This window comes from Oreochromis niloticus, linkage group LG4, assembly GCF_001858045.2.
Source record: "Oreochromis niloticus isolate F11D_XX linkage group LG4, O_niloticus_UMD_NMBU, whole genome shotgun sequence".
In the NCBI taxonomy this organism is placed as follows: Eukaryota; Metazoa; Chordata; class Actinopteri; order Cichliformes; family Cichlidae; genus Oreochromis; species Oreochromis niloticus.
Genome location: NC_031969.2, coordinates 22,726,015 through 22,742,895, shown reverse-complemented (window position 1 = coordinate 22,742,895; position 16,881 = coordinate 22,726,015). Strand labels below are relative to the sequence as shown.

General features: G+C 39.7%; 1 protein-coding gene across 2 annotated transcripts in view; it reads left to right on the top strand.

The window, feature by feature from the left end:
• gcgra (glucagon receptor a) overlaps positions 1 to 16,881 on the top strand; it is a 50,589-nt gene that overhangs the window by 6,677 nt on the left and 27,031 nt on the right. Inside the window, exon 2 of one of the 2 annotated variants that reach the window (XM_005468669.4) lies at positions 6,255 to 6,356. The exons of the other annotated variant lie outside the window; for it this stretch is intronic. The gene's annotated coding sequence lies outside the window, so the exon portion shown is untranslated. The remainder of the gene's footprint in view (positions 1 to 6,254; positions 6,357 to 16,881) is intronic. 2 annotated transcript variants of the gene reach the window in all.

Here is a 16,881-nt window from a genome sequence, read left to right as displayed (position 1 = left end):
TCTGGGCCGTGTCCCGATGTTGCTCTCTGGTCTCTTGGTAGCGTCTGCTGCCTTTTCCTGCATGTTCTCTGCTCCGTACCCACACCAGAATCAGATATGAAGTGCAGCACATTCCATCACTTACTGTGGGCCGTGTGGCAGCCAGCATTGTACCTTCCTGCCCCTGTGAACAAAAGACAATCAATCTTAAATACCCAAAGAGTCCACTCGTGGTGCACAGACTGAATTGTTTCTGCAGTGTCGGCCAAAAGCGATCAGAGCTTTTGCGGTTGCCAAAAAAACAGCCAAATAGTGGTTTTCAAATTTGTTTAATATATAATTGTGCTAAAGAAAGTGCCTTACAGCCTCAGTCAGAAATCATTGCATCATTTTTTTTTCTATTTTCACACACGCTGAACATAAGAAACCTATTATAATGGAGTAAATAAAGCAAAACCAGAAATGCGGCGCTCAGAAACCAAATGCATCATTTCATTCTTGGTTCTCTAAGAGCTTTGCTATTTCAGCTTCACAGCACGAAGATTTACCACATTCCTTTTGGATATCAGCCATGCACTGAGACTCGTAAATTATATCCTTCCTTTCTTCATTCCGTCAGTTTAAGAAAGTCTCATGGAATAGTTTGAGGATTTATTTCCCCAGTGTATGATCCCGTTAAGGGAAGTTGAGAAGCGTTATGCACCCTTTTCAGTCAGCAGTTGTTTAGTGTCATAAGAAGAACAATTGTTGTGAAATTAAATTTGTTGCTAGAGTGCACTTTTTTAACCTTTCATTCATACCTTTGAATGGCTGGTGGAAGGTTTTAATGCTGTGATGTCTGAAGCACACTGGACATCCTTCCATTCATAAAAATTTTAACCATTGAGAGAACGTATCTTTTAAAGTTTGCATTTGTTTTCTTTTTCTTTGTTGTTGTTTTTGTTTGTTTTGAAACTCAATTTAGGCTTAAAAGCTAGAGAGTGAGCCCTACTTAGTAAAGCTTTCTGATGATCGGATTTTAAAAAATGTCCCTGTGATTGCTTTGATTGCTAGCGGGTTGCCACAATAACCTGCAGCTAGTAAGGAAGACGTCAACTGGTCTATCCAACTAAGTACAGAGCGGTAGTTCGCGTGACTCAAATGGGAAATAGACAATGTTTGGACTGAACAACAATTGAACCAACACGTTTAAAAACAACAGCTGTGCAGTTCAGGTTCACTACTGCTTAGTGAACAATTGGCAAGTATTTGCAGACAAGTTGGCAAACTGCAGCCAAAGCAATCCCAAAGATGTTTTCAGTGGAGCACTGTATACCTCTTTGTGACCAGTTTTACCTAGCAACAGCAACCATGTCCAGAAACCACTGAACAATCAGTTGTAGAATATACATTTTTCCCTAGCAACTTCGAAAATGTCACTGACTGGTCTCTAGGTATGACTGGGGCTTTAGCAATCATAGTGCCTGCCAGTGCCAGTGGCAGTGGGTCTCCAGGCCCATGTGAATGAGGCCTTAGCTGTCTCTTCTGCTTAATTCAGTTTTATTTATATATCACCAAATCACAACAACAGTTGCTTCAATGCCCTTAAATCACAATACATAAATTGTTGTGATGATGATAATATAAACAGACTGTGAAAACTCCAAGTTACATGGTGAAACCTGGTTCAAATCACAGATAGGACAAAAACAAAAAGTCCATTCATCATGATTCTTTGATTATTCAGTTCCATTCCAGTTCATGATTGGATAAGCTTTACTAAATCCAAGCTGTAATTGGGTAAAAGGCACACCCTGGATATGTTGGAGAGAGACAGAATCATCTACGCTCATAATTCACATGTTTAGAATCACCGGTCTTTGGAGGATGGGAGGAAGATGGTGTACCCACAGAGAGCAGGCAAACTCAGAAAGGCCCCGGCCAGCCTGTGGATTTGAACCCATCAGCTTCTTACTGTCACTCAATCACCATGCTGTTGTTTGAAACAAAAGAAAAAAAAGTGAAATGTAAAATGTTGGTATCCAGATTCCTGTGTGGCCACTGTAACAGCTTCTTCTATTTTAAATGTTTTTTTTAAATCAATCTCTGCCACGGTTAGTTAAGACGTGTCTGCAATAACAGCAGGACAGAGAGGACTCACTGTTTTCAGACTGAAGAGAATGAAAACAGAAAGCAAAAAAAGAATAAGAATGACAACAGTAGGTTACCAATGACAGGAGCACGCTGTGATAGATACTGCCATTTTTCAGAAGCTGCTGGCTTCACAGAGATAGCACAGATTTTAAGAGCGCCATAGCCTGCGAATCCGTATGAGGTGTGGCACGGGGTCAAGATAAAAGTTTTGCAGCCAGGAAACTGCGTTGGCCTCTGGCTTTTATTTTGTTTTACTTTGATTTCATTCGCTCAGTTCAGTGATCAGTTTTGTTTTTGCTCACTCGTTGGGTTTAGGAAAAGTTTGCGGTGCTGAAATACGAAGAGTAGCCAATGAACCAAGAGTCCCTTGTCAAGAGTACATATGAAATGCATTAGGAGTGAGACGCAGTGCATCACGGACACCTCGCAGATGCAACTGTGTTTTTTTACAAAACACCCATATTCAATACCCCAAAAATGAAAGCAGACTGGTATTGCTCTACTATTTGTCTTTTTACGAAGACAGATAAAAGAAGTACTGAATGACAGCTTGCATTGCACTGTTATTGCTTTACTTGGCATCATCTAAGAATGCACCAAGCCATGTGACTCTTTTGTATTTGTAGATTTCCTATATTAATCCGTTATGGCCTAAATGAAAAATAAGTTTTTCAAAGTCACATATATTTGCCTGTCACCGCAATGATTTTATAAAGTGAGTAGCGGCATATGTATGAGAGTAAGAGTGTCTTTGATATTTGAGCCCAGCAGATGTGAATCAGTAATATTTCAGCACTCTTTGCCATATGTTAATATTTAGACTAAATTCTGAGGGTCTCTTGTAAATCGTGTTTTACAGAAAAAACAAAAAAACTGCTCATTAAGTGTAATCAGTGTTGTAGATGGACTGGGATATGTAGCCTCACAGGCTGAAAGTCATGACTGGAATTATCTCTCAGATAAGTCATGACAGAAGTCAGTGGGTTGTGATGATGGAGACATATCACTCGTGCTCTCTCTCTCCAAGATGAATCACCCAGTCAGACTCATATGATTATACACTAATGACCGACCTACACGCATCAGTTTGCTGAACAGGGCCCATGTGCTTGTAGCCTTTCAGCCGGGCCACTATGGGTCAAGCTGTGGATCAAAATTCGAGGCGACAGATACGTTCACGTCTCAGTGGGGGGTGACAGCACGTCTGTTCTGCATGAAGTCAATTCCTCCTCGGTGCGCGCCGAAACATTTCCATACAAAGTACAGACTTGAGCGTTTATCAGAGAAGAATCAATACCTGCATAGGAGCAGCAAAGGATTTAAAAAAGATCAAAGAACACAGGAACGCTTTCACTTTTGTAAACTCTGAAGCAGGTAGAGGTATCGAGCAATTTTCCATTTGTTCAGATCTACATTGGTTAGGTGCTAAAAATACCCCCTGCTCCCTTGTTGTATGTATATGGGTTGAGGGTCAAATATAGATCCTTTCGCTCCCCAACACAGCCTATTATCACAGTAGAGAGCACAAACAACAGTTGCTTTATCTCAGTGACTGCTCAGCTGGAAACTGTTGCAACCGTGCTTATGCTGTGGGCTTTGGGTCGCACATCAGGACAACTTTTCTCCATCAACAGACAAATAATCCCTGAATTCTCGTTCGCTCATCATTTCATAATGAAATGTTTTGTTGTTGTTTTTTAAATGCCCCTGCTCCAATGTACGTATTTTTTGAAAGTTTGGCAAATTTTAAACTGCTTCCATCCTGCTGTTTCTGCAAATCTAATCCTCGCTGAGTATATAAAACAACAATAATCTTTGTTTGAAGGCCCAAGACGTCACAGAAGAAAAGCAAACACTTTGAATAGAGTTGTGCATGCACTTGTCATGTTAAATCAACATAGTTTACTCAAAGTGAGGTCTTCATGCAAAGAGCATGGCGCAGAAAATGCTTCAGGTTACAGAAAGTAATCAGAAAAGTGCAGCGACTGGCTGCCTCCTCCACATAATGAGGCCCTGTAAGTCACAAGGTAAACAACAGCTAAAGTACAGAGGATTAGACAAAATGAAAGCAGATTGCTGCGTGGTCAAAAAATGTTCTACATTTTAAGGATTCAAATAAATAGAAAATTTCTGGTTATATCCATGAGAATCTGGAAAATCTGTTTCAGTGTTTTCTTGTTTTAATTAAAAAAAGATGAAAGAAGGTTTTCATAAGATGTTTTTCATGTGGTCTTATTTCTGACGTTAAACGTTTGGCTGTACAACTGTTCAGGTACACAGTTTGTCAATGGGTTTCCCATCGAATAGAGCCCAAGTATCACGTCAAAGTGCAGAACTGAACCCCTGAATCCAGTGTTGGATATAAGTCAGCATCGCGTTAAATCTTGTGTACCCAAGAAAAATAGGTTTCCTCCAACAATCTGTATTGGAAACCAATGTTGTAGAGCCCTTCCTCTCAGTGTTCTTCTATTTTGTCAATGGCTCTGGTGATGTGACTAAGGGGACAAAAGTAAACTTTCCTGCCTAACTCACCTTTTCCACCTTTAAAACCAAAACAGGTAAACTGATGTTTGATGGAGCAGTCTTAACCAGCTGTTGCTGTGCTGAAAACACAGTGGAATTTAACCGTACAGTAAGAGACGAGAACCAACATCCAGCGGAGACTACGTTATGTTGTATTCGAGCAGTAAAATCATCCCTTATGAGCCGGAATCTGCTCAGAACAGGTTTCAGTCTCAGGCTTCTGTAGAGCATCTTTAGACAGTTTTGATTGTTATTGATTTGAATGAATTAGAATATGGATATTCATTAGTATATACATGCAAACAGTTCAATATGAGGTCTGGCCTCATCTAATGTGATGCAGTCACCTGTGTGTGCTTGGATTGCTCAAGCTTCTGGATCTGTTGTTGACAAATTGCTCTCCATTTCTGGAAGAGTGCAGTCTGCAGCCGTGCAATGGTTGCTGGTTGTGGCTGCCTCTAATGAAACCGCTGACCCAGCGTGTCCCACGTTCAGTATGGCGGCATGTCGGAACTAGATTTTTTTCCAAGGAAGTATCTCCTCATCCAGAGAGATTAGCACTACTACATTGTCCACATTGCACTACTATATTATACAGCTTCAGGCTGGATGTGCCTTACTTGTGCCACAAAAAATGGCACAAGTACCAGCTTTAGCAGCTCATCTCAGTTTCTCTCAGATTTATACCAAGAACAATGAGACCAGAGAGCATCCATGGACAGTTTTGGACATATAGCAGGATCCAGCACGCCGATAGCTCAACCTTGGTCATCTTTACTCAGTCGTGGCACTAATGATCATTGATGGTCAAGTTACTTGAAAAAAGTAATTATTAACTAATTACTGATTACTTCTCCAAAAAGTAATCCCATTACTTTACTGATTACTTATTTCAGTCCAATTCTACTTTTTCTGTTTTGGTTTGGATGAGGAAAACAGAGATTTACTCACGCATGTCAAAGGTGTGCGCTTTTTTTGACGTCACGCTGTGCATCACATTATTGTTTACATGAGATGAATTTCTACAATGGCGGATTGAGATAAAATACTGTTGCTGTTAATATTACTATCTGCAGTTTTTACACGCTTACATATACACATGCAGTTACTGCCCCTCCATTTAGAAAGACAGAGGCGTCAGAGTGAACTTCGGACGTGGCTTCTCACAACCCAAATCCCAACGTCGGTTTTGAATAAATTTAATTTAAAAAAAAAATTAATTTATGTATGCTGTATGCATTTTGTTCATTCCTAAATTGTGAGTCTACACAACAGCCAAAATAGTCTTTAGTTATTAACATTTGAAATGATGAAGGCACTTGAAAAGTAACACAAAATTATCTGCCTTTCCAGAAAAACAAAAACTTTCAGAGGTACTTAAGGTTTTGTGAGAGTACAAAACCCTGTTCACTCTTTCCCTCCCAGGCTTCTAGACTTCAGATTGGCCAACCTATCGTTTTTAGCATTTACATGTGGACGGAGATATTTTTTAAAACTACATGTGTGGACGGGATTTTAAAAAACCCCAAAAACCGGAAAATCCTTTCAAAAATACCTGTGTACGTGTGGACATAGCCTGAGTCCTGTCATTCTTAAATCTATTTTCACCTGTTTAACAGGAGTGGAGCAGGCGGAGGTTTGCCCAGTGCCGCAGAGGTCATGACAGCGGTAGGATCCGGGGGTTTCTCCATGAATTTCATATTCCCGAGGCAGCGTGCTAGGTACTTGCTCAGAAATTTAGGGGGTTTTTTTTCGCTGTAAAAAGAAGTTTTCTTCCCACGCAGTGTACAGCAGATGCTAATGTTTTTGTCACTTTTTACAGAAGCAAACTCAAAGTAAGGTCAGTACTTCCATGATTTAAATGCTGCACAGTCATACTCTCTCCCGCACTCTATATATTATCCATTGTTGATCTGCAGATGTCTGTTACCACGAATGTCGCACGCCCTTACGTCATTGTCATGAGACACTCACAAACAAAATCACAGTTTAGTAATGCAGTAACGCAGCGTGCTTACGGGAAAGTAACAGTAATCTAATTACTTTTTTGCAATAGTAATCCCTTACTTTGCGTGTTACTTGAAAAAAGTAATCAGATTACAGTACCAATCCATCTCTGCTAATGAAGAGCTTGTAGATACACTGTTTCTTTGTGTTCTGAGACTCCTGGCTTGAGAATGCAGTAAACTGAACCAATTCTGAGTTGTACAATTGTGTTAAATCACGTTTGGTAAACAATTTAGCGATCCATTTACCACCACTGACCAAAACCAAACAACCAGAACTGAAAAGTACTCCCAGAATATGTTTGGTTTCTGTGAGATTAATGTTAACCTCTAAGAAATGGGTTTAAACAAATTTCACAACAAAATTTACATTTCTTTTTTGATTAGTGTATCTAGCACAGGGGAGTCAAATATAAGGCCCAGGGGAGCAGAAGTGGCCTGGCAATGTCTTCAATCTGGCACATTCACTCTACATCAGAGTAAGTTGCAACGTGTGTTGTACTCAGTGGTTGAGAGGAGCAGTACAAACACTTAACAGGACAGTCAGAAAAACTCACGTCCACACTGGTACTGGGAATTCCACAGTGCTTGCCTTTTAATGCACACCCTCTTCATCAACCTTACAAGGCCCGGTTGAACGGCTGCTGCTTATCATACATGAAGCACAGTGTTCCTACAATGTTTCAAATTGTTAGAGAGGTAAAACATATAAAATCTGTCTCTGTCCATGAGCTCACGTGCAAGCACATTGCTCTCATACTCCACAGAGGGCAGTGGCCCATACTTATGACATCACTAACCCTTACCTTAAGTTGCCTTAAAGAGACTCCACAATATGTGACTGTTACAAAGTGATTAATAGGAAAAAACAACAGAATTGAATGTACTTTTCTATACGTCTGCCTTAGAAATTTAGGATGAGGGGAGGGATTCAGTAAGAATGGAGAGATCTTGTGGATTAACAACTTTTTCTGCCATTTTTTCTCATGAATTTCTCCCAGTCTAAGTCCAAAGAGTCATTCTGAGATATTTTTTTTAATTCACTGCAGCAGCATTTTTTACTAAGTGAAAATTTTCTTAAATTGAGGATTTAATCTTAATTTAAATTAATTCAAATTAAGATCTCAGGTTTTCTGTGTAGTTGAACATCTTTACACTGACAGAAAGGCTACAGTTTAGTGCTATAAAAATCAAATTGAATTGGTCCGGCCCACTTAGCATCAAAGTGGGCTGTGTGTGGCCCACACTGCGAGAAGAGTTATTATTCTGTTTCCTGTCATGAAATTGTTGACCTTACAAGCCCCCAGACAAAAGAACCAGTTGTCTTTATCGAGCTGTCTGTGCACAAAATTAAGGGAAGCTAATATGCTCGAGGAGTTGAGAATATTATCAGTTTTCTCATCTAGCTCCCTACTTAGAACTGTGACTTTAATACAGAACATACGCCCCAACTTTTTGCCTTGAATGGTTTTTCTTATGCTATTGGCCAACAAATTTATAACTTCTCTGGCATTAGTTATTGGGTGTGTCTGATGAACTTTAACAGGACATGCGTCTTACAGCTTACACATAAACCAAATGTCACTGCCGCAGTGCTGCTTGTCGTTAGTGCTGTAATTGGTAAACGGTTTGGAATGAGCGGTGTATGTAAATTAAGGGATTTGAATTGGAGACAATGTGAGACTAATGTCTCCCAGAGGAATATTTTTGTCTATGCTACCTTACCATGAATGAAGTCTTTCTCTTTGGTTTTCAGTGGCGAGGATTGTTAGTTGAAAAACAACATGCCCTCCTCCTTCACCGAAGAGACCGCTGAAGTCAGTGTGTCTTTGACGGGAAGTTGGACGTGGGCCTCTGTGTTTTGTGTACACAGTGAGGGAGACATTGACCTCTCTTCATATGTAGCACTCAGACATGCACAACGTGCAGCTGTCTGTTATGGTGCTAGTTTTACTGATTCATTTAAAAAAACACACAGAGCAAAATAACTTCTGCAGTCTTCTCTGACATATGCTGCGCTGTCTTGCACTGGTGCTGTTTATGCGAACAGTAAGGCTGTGTGACAGGATCATTGCAATACTAAACAGATGTTAATGTCATAGCCGGCTTCAAACTGGCTATGGCAGTAATGTTACATCCAATTTTTTTTTTTCTCTGTGGAAAAAAAATCAAATACTGCCATTTTGTCAGAAGCCAGTGATGTTGCAGGCGTAGGCACAAGATGTCTTTTGATGCCTTGATGCACTGGTTAGATCAAAACTGGGTGACGATGAAGTGATGGTTCAGTTTGGAAAAGTTTATATAGGGAGGCATAAGGGCTGAAGAAATAAATTCAGAAATGCAGAAGTTTTGTTTGTATCATTTTTGCTAAAGGCTGCATCGCTTATACGATTTATTGCTCACAATTTGTTTGTTTTAAACAAACAAATCATAAGGAGGTTTGGGTTTGGGTTAAAGAAACTCTGCTGAGGCAGAGGTCTCAACAGGGTTAAGGTGACTGGTGAATATAAACTGGCTGTAAGTGCGAATGTGACTGTGAGTGCCATGTGACAGACTGGCTACTTGTCCAGGGTATACCCCGCCTTCACCCTGTGACAGCTGGGAACTCCTGGGCAACCCTAAGTTGTATAAGCAGAAGATGGATGGATAAATAGATTGATTGATATTAGTAATAGCAATACCTTTAGTAATTGGATTGTCTTCTCACTTAAAAAAACAAAAACGAAGTCTGCTGTGTGGGTTTGTCCCATGACTCACTGATCCCGTTGCTCTTGTGGTCATCCTTGATATCATTTAGCTGCTTTCCCACGGTTATATTCAGATTCCACTATCTTGGACTGCAGTTTTTGTCAATAGGCCTTCTTCTGCTCTGGAGATGTGCTGCAAATTTGGTGGACACTAACCAGAACCTAGGGGCAAGTGGAGAATTTCTACAGTTAAACAGCCTGTCATTGCCAGCTGCAGTCCATGACTGAGATAGACACTCACAAGAGAAGCAGCTGATTCGATCTCTCAGTTTTTCATTTGCTACAAATTATTTTGCAAATAAAAGACAAGCAAAGCAGAAACTTATAAATGGTATTATTTAATTGTTTAAATATATGCGTGCACCCAATTTGCAACATATGCACAGTATGGAGTTATGCCTTTTAACAAGTGGCTTATACATTGTGCTGTCAACCAGAAATCTGAAGTGCTAGTGGCTGTTCCAAATAGCCACATTAATATAAATTATAACAAAGTCATTCTTTTTCATTTACATTTCACATGGCTACTTACAGCATGAGGAGGCTGTTTTTTTGCAACTGCATACTGTTGCCTGCAAGATTTTCCACCAGTGTGACTCTTTATGAATAGCAGTGTTTAAACTAAGGCGAACTATCAACTGTCTCATTACATTTATATGCTGCAGAAGTGAGCAAAGTCAGGGTATCTGTTTTCCTTCCTTGATCCCCCCCAAGCTATGCGTAGCTGACCTAGTCGCTAGTTCCTTGTTGTCCATGTGATGATTCATACCTCGGGTGTGCAGTTCTCTCCTGTCAAAGCTCATCTTCTTTAAAGGGTTATCATTAATTAAGCTCGCTGTCGTCTTTCAGACATGTTGTCATAAACTAAACACATCAAATATTCAATACACACCAACAGGCTGCTGTTATGGAGTATTATTTGTGCTCTCCAAAGGCCTGCACCATACTACTGAAGGTCTTCTGGAAGCTCAAGACATTGCTGCATTACATCCATCACCAGGCAACCAGCACAACAGATCTTAAATGCAAATGTTGCAGCAGGTCAAACCTCTTTACAGAAATACTACAGTTTGCACTTTGGGTAGAGAACGTTGAGAACGCACAAGGATAAAATATTAAAATATTCATTTCTAAAGTACTTGGGAATGTTTAAAATTACACTAAATGTACACTAAAATGTGTGCATGCAAAATAAATGGAAATGAAGTCCAGAGGAGCTAGGCTGACTATGGTGACTGGCTAAAATGTGGAAGGATCTCTTTGCAACTCATCAGCATCCAATTCACAGAGGCTCAAACATGAATCCCAGTCAAATCTAAATGTTGTTCAAGATGAAGGCCTTTACTCACCACGTGTGTAAAATCCATGCAGATATTTTAAATTCACATATTTTAATCAAGAATGATTTTACTAGATGAATTTGTGGCATTTATTCTTTTAAACCAAGCTCAAACTGATCTGACCAAACACACCGCTTCACTTGGCAACAAGTGCACTGGAGCTCAGACGCATACCAGTTCTGAATATACAAATAGTAGAAAAATAATATTTTATTTCAGACACACAGCTAGATGCTGCTCCAGGTCAACAGCTCTCTGCCTCCTCAGATGTGGCCCCAACTCTGCTTCAGCTCCTGGATCAAACCATGAAATTCTCCCTGCTGCTGCCTTCTTGTGACAACTGGATGAACCCAGAATCTCTGCTTGGTCCTTTTCTTGTTTAGAATCATCAGGACCATCTCATCATCGATTGATTTTGACTTCATTTTTTCCACTGTGTGCTTTTTGAGGACGAAGTTTCCACAAAAACACACCGCTTACAATGTTACATGACACGTTTGCATCTGAAAAACTCAGAATTTCGTGTCCCTTTTTGCAGCGTGCTCAGTGTGTTATGGCCTTTACAGTAGGGAAAATGATGACCTCGGCTTCACTTTCTCTGAAACTCCTTACTAGAAACTGGAGTTTCAATAACAAGCCATTTTGCTTCATGAGGTTTATCGTAGAGTCGTTCTTTTTTTATCTTCTTTATCATAGGTTACACAATAGGTTGTACTATAGCTTGAAAATAAGCTAATATGTCTCCTCAACTTCATGATGATTTCTTTTTTTGACTCCTTGACCATAACTACTTGCAGTCATTTTTTAGAAAAAGCCAACTGATTGCCTTATCATCCCCGTTCACCACAACAGCTTGCTGTGCAGGCCTGTAATGCAGTATCAGACAGCGAGTGCAGGTTATTGGTGCACAAGTTAGGATGAATCATCTCACTGTTACCTCTGCACAAAAATACAAGCAAGCCCAAGAGTGACACTTGTAATTCAAGCTCCCTTACTTGTAATCCCACTTGTCTTTGCGCACCCTCTTCTGATATGGCACATTATCATCACTGCAGGGTGTAGCCTTCCTGCAGAGGAGATGTGAAACAGATACTTTTATCTACAGCACGTAGAGTATTTTCCATTTTCCAGTGTAATCCCGCCCCCCGTGTTTGTCATTACAAATTTTTTGTAGTGTAGGATTATTTAAGGTCACTCCTGAGTCCTTTAAGATGAATGATGTAGTTGTAGAGGAAAATTAAAAACAGGCTAAATATAGAGACTACACAAAGGTCACTGGGTTGGATGAGAGTCAGTGCAGGGCACTCACAGGAATAGAAGTATGAGAAGGAAGTGTTAGTGCATGTGTGCTCATCTCTTTTACTGCCTAATTAGTCTCTGTTTGCCGATTACGTTACCTGTATTACACAGCTCCTACACACTTCTAACAGGCTTGTTTGTGAAGGCTGAGATAACCACGGCTGTGACGCAACCGTGCTACAGTGTACAGACATATTGAGCTCCATCCAAAGTTTGTTTGGCTTTCTTTTTCCAATAAAAAGAGACAACCAAGGATTTAAATGTGGTTAATGTTTGATTTGAACTGCAAATGCCACACAGATGTTTTTTGCTTAATTGTTTTTTCTGCTTAAATCAATACATTTATAAACATTCATTGAATAAATGTTTCCAAGTAGAACTGAATTATTTGATAAAAATATATTCAGCTGTATAAATGAGTAATTTAAGCTTGACAAGTCCTCTGTCAGAGTAAATTAGCCAAGTTAAATCACTTTATTTGTATAAGACATTTAAAATCATCAAAGGAATGATACTTATATAATTTAAGAACAACACATAATATAATTATTAACTAAAAGGGTAGTAAATAACCATGCTGTAATGGTATGTGCGTATGTTGTATGTTTCTTATCTCCACCTAGATGGTAGTCTAAGTGCCAACATCCATAGGGTGTACAAATATTCTATACAAATCCCACAGTCATATATATTTGTACTTTTTACGAGCCTTCGTGAGGCCAACTTATGACTGCGTTCACCGTGTACATGTTTGAAGTTTCATGTGAGCATGCTACATTGTTTTAGTTTGTGCATGTTCTGTGTTTATTATGCTAAGTATTTTAACAGTCAGCTCAAATTTTATTGAAATAAGCTGCCATAAATATGCTTAAAGGCTAGAAAATGCAGCAAAGCAGATGACAACAAAGTGGAGATAAGAAAACTACGTTCAGGTGAGCATCATTACTTTATGAAGCAACCCATTGGGTATGAAATTCTCTATATCTATGATTTATCATTAGAGTCAGTATTGTTCTGGTGACTTTACCAGTGTAGAGCTTGAGCTAATGCCAAAGCAAAGACGTGCACATAGCTAGTAATAGTAAAAAAGTCAAATAATAAAAGAGCACTCGGGAAAATGACGGTAAGAAGCTGTTGACTAAGAGGTGTGTTTTTAGTTGGGATTTGAGTACTGTTAGTGAGATAGATGACCTGATCTGACACGTTTCCAGAGTTTGCCGAGTCGGCTGTACAAGCCAATCACGAAATTCGAAATTACTAGAAGCTGCTGATCAACGGACCTAAGTGAGCGGTGTGGGACACAGGATTATAAAGAAGGATTATAAGTCTGGCTGGAGCACATATAATGAACTGCAGGAATTCAGTCTAGTTATAATAAAAGCACAACGATTTTTCTCTGGGTCACTGATAGAAAGAAAGGGTTTAACTTTAGTTAAAAATCTTAATTAAAAAATTAACCAAAATTTTTTTATACTCATCTAAAGATTAATTTCATGGAATAACAATGATAATCCATCGGATTCACCTATCTCCTAATGACAGGGCAATAATACTCACACAGTCTGCATTTTTGCGGCGTTTCTTTCCTTGCTTTGTGAATGAAAGCTGTAGGCTTTAATACTAAACTCCACCTTAAATCAGCTGCTCTGCTGCCAGTACATTTATTTGCTGCCAACTCCACCCCCTCAATATGAACGCAATCGTAACTGAATTATGAAACCCTGGGTTAACTAATCGAGATGGCGATCACATCTGTGTGACTCCAGCTTCACAGGCCCCTGCTCCACCCCCCTCAGCCACAGACATCATCACATTGCCTTCTGGGAACATCTGATTGATTTTTTTTATCGCTAAAATGATGTCCTCAGCAGTTCTAGCTATAGGTGGTAGAGATTTTTTTTCTTTTTATCCCACAAATCTCAAAATTTACTATATGATGATTAAACCTGTTTCAGGAAAAGTTGTGAAATATGAGATGATAGGCTTTAAATTCAATAGAGTTACATCATTTTTTAAAATGCCAAAGGGTCAAAGTGGCTCCCTTGGTTGTAGTGTTAAAGTAATTACCAGCTCGATGGAGACCTGATCCTAATAGCGTACATATTAATGTGAGACAAATGACCTATTGCAGCATAGCGACCCCCCCGATGACATGTAGAGCCTGTTGGAGGCCCTGGATTTATTCTTAAGTTCCTGACCTACATTACATCAACAGCTACTTAGTGCTTTCCTTGGAGCTTGCTGCATGCGCGCTTGCTCGCTGCGTGACAGTCTCTTGTTTCCCCCGCTCCATATTTTCTCACGAATGCAGCATATTTGTCAGTGATGAGACACAGGGCATGGTTTTTACAGTCTATAGCATACATCTCCATTGTACAGACATGTGGGGAATAATAATGCTGTAGGGGATTTTGTAGACGACAGAATGACAAATTGTCTATACTCATGGCTCAGCTGTCTGTGTGTTGTTTCTGTATATTAGGCTGTGTTCATAGAGAGTTTGTTTGTGTCATTAATTCATTCATAAGCGGGGGTCAGTCGCAGTTAGTGAACCGTACACTGTCGTGGGAGAACAAGTGACATTTGATGCCTGTTTAAGATGTCGCTGAAGCTCTGGAGAGAACAAACGCTGCCTTACATGCCTGACGGTGTTCTTGTTGTTAACAAACAGTTGGAATAGAAGACACAAATTAAAACGCCTCTGGGTAGGTGAATTTATTTTGGGAGCATTACGAAGCACTTGAGGCCCAGTTTGCATAACAATGGCTTTAAGCATTTTTTTAGGGGTGTCATCTGCTGCGAGTGTGCGTTTATGTAGGAGTGTTATAAGCATGTGCATCTAAGACAGATTGGCAGCGCTTAATGCACGTTTAACTGAGGAGATGGAGCTGTAAATAAGATGCTTCACTGTCTTTGGCCAAGTGGTTGTAGGGAATCCAGTTGTTTTAGATTAAGGATGAGCCAGATGCTAAGAGGGGGAAATGGAGGGAGATAACACAGATGAGGAATATGAGCCATGAATAGGAGGAGGTGGGCAGGAGATGTGGGAGCCAATTGACACTGAGACAAATTAGCTCAGCTTGCTTTGGGTTTGGCAGCAGGAAACGCTGCACAAATTTTTCATTACGCCACACAACTGTGGAACTCTGCTCATAATCTGTGTGGCTCTTGCAGTCATAATTAATTTATCTCCCATGAGCCTCTCTGTTAACGTTTTAGACAGGTTTTGAAGTACTTACAATTACTCAGTTTTTCACCATGTGTAGTAATATTTAGACCCAAAGGTACCTCAAACTCAACGCATGCACATACGCTCACACACAAACACAGTGAAACATATCTTCACACCTGTTTCCTGTTTCCTTTCTCAACATTAATAACAAATAACACAATGACTTAAATAGCATGTGAAAGCCCTTATACTTTACTGCAGTTGACTTGGAATAACAGATATTATTTATTGCATATGGAATAGCATAATACAATTAATAGTTTTTGGACAGCAATAAATTTCTGGCATGAAAGCCTTTTTAGGGACTTGTATTGTGAATAATGTTAAAAGTGTTGTTTTTCAATATCGTCATTGTATTTCACAAAAATGAATACATCATGGCTCTCTCAAAGGTCTCACGAGATTGAAGTAAACAAGCTTTATTATGATATTGCAGAAATAGCAATGCTTTGAAACAGAGTTCTGGGAGTGAGAGATTTTCTGGCACTGGCTGGAGGACTGAGTTGATGAAGGGAGCAGGCTGGAGAATGCAGGCTGGCTGGCTGGTAGGTCACACATGGAGGAGTGAGAAGGACAGGCTGGGTTCATCCAAAAAGACTAGATGGCACGCTGATGAGTGAAGCACAACCCTGAGGCAAGGAAACAAAGATTACTCAGAGATCAAATAACGACACGAGGAAACGGACTGTAAGTGAGGACTGATTAATCTAGCCAAGAGAGATGAACTGATGTTTGCATCCAGGCCAGCTCTAGTTGCGCTCAGCATATGGAAAAATAGCTCTACAAACGCACTGTTTAGGACCTCTGTTCAGCTTACAGCCTGCCTCCAGATTATGCACACCTCTTAATGTGATCAGAAACCTGAGCTTTGTACTTCTCAACCTATTGTTTCTAGCTGCCCATCATAACATAGCAGGCTAGGACCAGCCCTTGTTTAAATACTGTGGAGCGTGACGAGTGAAAGCGTCTCAGGTGTGCCTGTTGATTGGCACAGAGCTATGCATCAAGCGGAGACACGCATGCACACACAAAGAGAAATAGACAGAGAGCATCAACCACAGGAAACACGAGAATGGGACGCGACAGTAACAACAGGGACGAAAGACATATTTTTTAGTTAAAAGTATAGAATAGAATAGAATAGAATAGAATAGAATAGAATAATCCTTTAATTGTCCCACAAGGGGAAATTTGGTTGTAACAGCAGCAAAAAAACACATATACAAACAAAACAGGACACAGGACATAGAACAGAAACACACACAATTTGTACATATTTACATCATGGACAATAGTAACCAAAACAGAGTACTGAGCACTTATTAAAATTAAAGTACAGATAAGTGGCAAACCCAGGTTGTAGTGTGCAAACAGAGCAGGATACTGAAAGATGTTTAAATAGTTAAGACATTTAGAATAATTAGAAAAGTACAGATTGTGTATTGTACCTGTGCATTAAAAAGTAGACATGTAACTTCCAATAAGTTAGTATATAGAAACTGAGAAAAGTAATGTGCAAGTTATAAGAGTAGTAACGTATAGGCAAAGATAGCAAAGTTTGGTGTCTACATCCTTAAAAATCGGAGGAAACTGGACAAGTGGAGGGAAAAAAAGAAGTGTCA